This window comes from Dermacentor albipictus, unplaced genomic scaffold (genome assembly GCF_038994185.2).
Source record: "Dermacentor albipictus isolate Rhodes 1998 colony unplaced genomic scaffold, USDA_Dalb.pri_finalv2 scaffold_543, whole genome shotgun sequence".
In the NCBI taxonomy this organism is placed as follows: domain Eukaryota; kingdom Metazoa; phylum Arthropoda; class Arachnida; order Ixodida; family Ixodidae; genus Dermacentor; species Dermacentor albipictus.
The window spans coordinates 1-5000 of record NW_027226097.1 but is presented as its reverse complement, the minus strand read 5'-3'; the positions used below and the strand labels follow the sequence as shown (position 1 = coordinate 5000).

The window sequence follows — 5000 nt, the reverse complement described above, 5'->3', positions numbered from 1 at the left end:
TCGCGCACGCTGAAACAAGGGGGCTGCTTTTTTTTTTTTTTAATTTTTTTTTTCGCCGCCCCGGCTGACGTGGTAGCGGACTTTGCCGCGCGCGGGCGCCGACAGACTCCTGCCGGACTACATACCTACCATTTCAGCAACAATCCGGCGGTTTAAGCGCCGGGCATTTTTGCTCGCTACCTGGCTTAAGCGCCGAGCATTTTTTAGGCTTAAGCGCGGCCGCCCCGGCTGACGTGGTAGCGGACTTTGCGCGTGCAGCCTGATGTTCAGTCCCCATATATGGCTCAACCGCGGGCGGGGTGCGGCCGCCCCGGCTGACGTGGTAGCGGACTTTGCGCGTGCAGCCATATATGGCTCAACCGCGGGCGGGGTGCGGCCGCCCCGGCTGACGTGGTAGCGGACTTTGCGTAATGTTGCCCGTTGTTTCACAGCAAACGGGCGCCGCGAATTTCGTGCTTTCTTTCCAGTTTGGACATTTGTCTTCGTGTACGGGTGCTGCGTTTGAGGAGCTTTATAGAGCGTCTCAAGAAAAACAATTTGTTTGGAGCTTCACGTGTAAGAGGAGTGTCTCCCTAGTACGTGCCGGTTTTCCTTTTTTTTTTTTCCTCCCGATAACAGTACTCATGTGCCACTTGTGTCACCATGACATGATTTTTTTGGGGGGGGGGGTTCTCCCTTGATCCTCAAGCGAGTTTCACACATCACGCAGACGTCCGCATCTATCCAGTAATGATGCCATTTACAAAAATCTTAAACAACCGAGGCCCGCACCTGCTCAATCAACGCCAACTCAATTTAAGGAAGCTGATCGAAACCATCCAGTTTGGGAAAAGCTAATTTATGCAGTAGCATTCTTTTTATTATTATTGTGAGAGACGTGAAATACACACCACGAAATGAACGTCCGCTTGTTACCCTTTTGTTACTGCGGTGCGAAATCATCGCGCGTAATACCGATTCAATTTTGTCTTGTTTGGTGGTCTGTCAGCACTTTGTGTTCTTCAAGAAAATCAGCTACAGGCTTTTAAATTATGTGCGCGAAACTTTTCTCCATCTGCCACCCGGAACATATTTAAAGAAGAGAGAAAGCAGCCGGGGCCTTGAGATTTCGAAAATGCCGCGCTCTGAAATTTTCACATCAGCCATTGGGAAGATAATTATTATCCGTCACAAACAAAAAAAAAAAAACAGCTTTGAAATGAGCATTGATAGTGGCCACGTTTTTTCGGGGCATGTCTTGATGAAATAATTGCAGTTCAGTTCGTTGGTTCAATTGCATTTGTTGGCTCCTTGCAGCATGTCTAGATTTCATCTTTTTCAGTATTCCTAGTGTTCTCATTGTAGTATGAATAACCTGCAGATTTTTCGTTGTTGTTGTTATGCGTTATACAATGCTGAGCGATGTTTTTCCTTTCCTTGAAGCTAGCCATAGAAGTATAAAACTTTCTATAAACTCATTACAATAAGAATCCAGCATACGGTTCATCATCGGCTCGATAAACGTTCGGGAAGTGGCGACTTTTAATGCCGTGATCATGAAGCTTAACAGCAGAGCGTGTTCATCAGATATGCCAGGGGTGACGTAACGCAAGGCGTGAATCGAATCTAAGATTGAAATGGCGTTCTGAATTCTTTTGGTTCCAGATAGAACAAACAAAAATATATAAAAAAAGCATGTCATTGATTGTCATTCAAACCTCAAGAGCGCGTGGAGAAAGTGTTCCGGTTTACATTCGGCAAATCGAAATGAACGGCTAAAATTAACCTATCGTCTGGTTTCATGCGGGAGATCACGTGCGCACGCAAATTTCTTCGTACGGGAATTTTATGAAGTGAAGGCGGCTACAGATCATTTCCTTTGTCTAGTTCATGTTCGTAGGCGCAAATTGCAAACGTAATACTTGGAGGAACGTTTCCACTAATCTACAGGGGCTCTCTCATTTCTCCGATTGCTCGCAAACACATTGCATTGCTAGTCGTGACGTTTCACAGTGACGTTTCACCATGCCCGTCGAAGTTGATTACCAGTACCGCGCCAGCGTCGACCGGCCGGCGAAGCGACGAACTCAGCAGCGCATGCGCGAGGCCCTACAACACCCCAACCGAGCTACCCTGCTTATCGGAGAGAGCGAGTGCGCGTGAACGCGGGCTCGTCTGACGATCTGGATTAAAGAAAAAAAAAAAAGTGTGTCCGAGATATTGACAAAGACAAGTGGTCGCTGTCGCTCTGAGTCTTAGCGCGTTATAGAAAACGTGGGATGGCGGTGCTTCCTCGAGGGTCTAAAAGTACAATCTTCGAACTAGCGCTCCCGGCGGAACGTGGAGCTAGCATCCTTCTTCTTGGAACGGTTTGCAATGGACTGCTTGAATGTGCCGACCACGCGTCACGGGTCGCGTATAGAGCCAACGTTTGGCAAGAACGCGTCTAGCACAACCGATCGCGGTTGCGATAACCCATCGTTGGTAGCGAAAAAAAGAAAGAAAGAAAAAAACAACACCTACCCGCAGCTTGTTAGCAGTAACCGTAAATGTGGTTCTAAATATAGGTTCGCTGGTCACTGAAACTTTCTCATAACGCACACCACTGTAGTCCAAAAAGAACAAAGCACGCACAATGGATATGATACAGCCGTCACCGCATGATTTCGCGTTTTCCTTATTGCATTACTTTCGTGGGCATGCGCGCTAGGGCCACGCAGGCCAGGAGGCAAGGGGAAAAATAAATAAGAAATGATACGCGATCCTCAGCATTGACTTGGCTGATGTGGCACTCGCATTTATGTTCTTTACCTTAGGCGAGCGCAACGCGCCAACTGAACTCCAATTTCCCATAACGGAAATTCGTATTTGGCCATTTGGTTGTATTTTTGGCTGATGTTCGCGTTTTTCGCCCGAGCATGCGCTTCACTGCGCCGCTCGTTGCCCCTTCAATGCGGCTTCACTGCCCTGCAGGCGTGTTCTGCGTCAAGCCGAACCACCAGGCAAAAAGCCTGGGCGCCGCCATCTTGTTGAGAGCGGCGCCGGGGACACAATCGCGCCTAGCTCATTGAGTTTTCCCCCAAAACTGAACGAAATAGCCTTATTTAAATGAGAAAGATGCCGCGAGTGCCGCAACGAAGGACCTTAAGGATTACCGAAGGGTAACTGAGGGCGACGCGACGAGCTTTGGAAAGAAGAATGATGGGTGTAGCGCTACGGGGGATAAGAATAGAGCAGATTCGGGGGGTGAGCGAACAAACGCGAGCTAATGACACCTTAGTTTAAACCAAGAAAAAGAAATGGGCGTGCGCAGGGCATGCAATGTGGGGGGAAGATCATCAATTAAGGGTTACCGACTGAATTCCAAGAGAAGGGAAGCGTAGCACGGGGTGGCGGAAATTTAGGAGGGCAGATTAGATTAGGAAGGGCGCAGGCACTAGACGGCGACCGTGACCGGGCTTACACGTGACCGGGGTGCTTGGAGAATAATGGGAGAGGTCTTTGCCCTGCAGTGGTCGTAGCCAGCAGGATGATGATGACGAAAAGGTAGCAACAGGTATTCATAACATACAGGTTGGAAAGCTGAGGCACCTCTGAACCCTTGAATATATTTCGCCACACTTGGCCATACGACAAGTTTGTTTTCGAGGCGCTCGGTCCCACTGCAGCGAAAATGTTGCCGGAAATCGGGCACTCCATTTTTGTTTCATAGGGAACCTTTCTTCCACTAGGGCAGCGGATTTTCGCAGGGCGAGCTTGCTGTCGTTTACGGATCAAAGCGATAGTGAACTCCAAAATGCAGTGTTGGCTTTGAGTGGGACTTACATTGATTGCAAAACCCACGGCTAATCACCCTTCCCCCCCCCCCCCCCCCAAGTGGCTCATTACAGCAGACAATCGTTCAGAAACACCGGCATCGTTGCGTATAGTATGGGAATGGTGCGTGTCACGTGAGTGCTCGCTTCGAGCTTGTGTTCTTCATTTTGATTGAATGAAGTCTCACCTAAGTGAGCGGGGGCCGATCCCGGAGGTAGTGCAATACCGGGCCGACCTGCGGCGGAGGTGAAGCAGGCTTCAAGCACTCCGCCAACTTCCAAAAATAGGTTTAATATCGTGGGTCCATATAGAACCCGTATCAGATATTAAGCTGATAAGAACAGATACTACACTTTGATCTTAGCCAAAAGGCCGAGAAGCGATGTCTTTCACTTCACTCCATTGTACCACTGCCTTGTGGGTGCCCTGGCGACATTGGTAACCTCAGCAACAGCGTGGGCAATCTTATAAAACCCAGCCCGTCTAGAGACTCTATGCTCTCTATCTCGCGAATCAACTCGCGACGCCTCAGTCTTTCACTGTTAACGAAACGCCGTCGCGTAGAAACGAGACCCGAGCGCAAGCTTGTTCGCAAGGCAAAACCAACGAAGGCAACCTCGTAGAAAACGGAACAGGCGAGCGGAAAACACGCGCAAGGGGAATGCTTACTTCCGTCTGAATGCGACCGCTCAAGGCGGCTTTCTTTGAGGCCTTCGTTTCAAGCCCGTGCGCAAGTGTAATACACTACGCGCATTTCCCTCATTTCCTTTTATTTACCGCAAGGCCCACTGAAAGTTTTCATACGGCACAGGCCGGGACGGATTGCAACGTGTCGATTCGACCGCTAGAATTAGGTAGCGCGCCTCATGTACGAATGAAAGAGAATGAAAAAAAAAAAATAAATAAATATAGAAAAGGCTGCGCACTCCTTCCAACCGGAAACATAGAGGGCAGGAAGATCGCCATGTGGAGCACAGGTGTTGTTAAAAAAGAAAGAAAGAAAGAAAGAAATAGCGCTACCCCATCATCTTTACCGTGTGCGTGTATACACACACACGCACACATATGCACGCGCACGCACGCGCGCGCGCGCACGCACACACACACACACACACACACACACACACACACACACATACGCACACATGCTAGCATAGCTTAAGCACAGCTGGAAAGCTCAGCCTTGCGCAAGAAAAAAGGACCAC

General features: G+C 49.1%; 1 non-coding gene across 1 annotated transcript; it reads right to left on the bottom strand.

Annotated features, from left to right (window-relative positions):
• Nucleotides 1-3987: 3987 nt before the first annotated feature.
• LOC139054047 (U2 spliceosomal RNA) lies at nt 3988-4179 on the bottom strand. Its single transcript, XR_011510990.1, has one exon. It is a non-coding gene; the product is annotated as a U2 spliceosomal RNA (small nuclear RNA).
• Between the last annotated feature and the right edge of the window lie 821 nt (nt 4180-5000).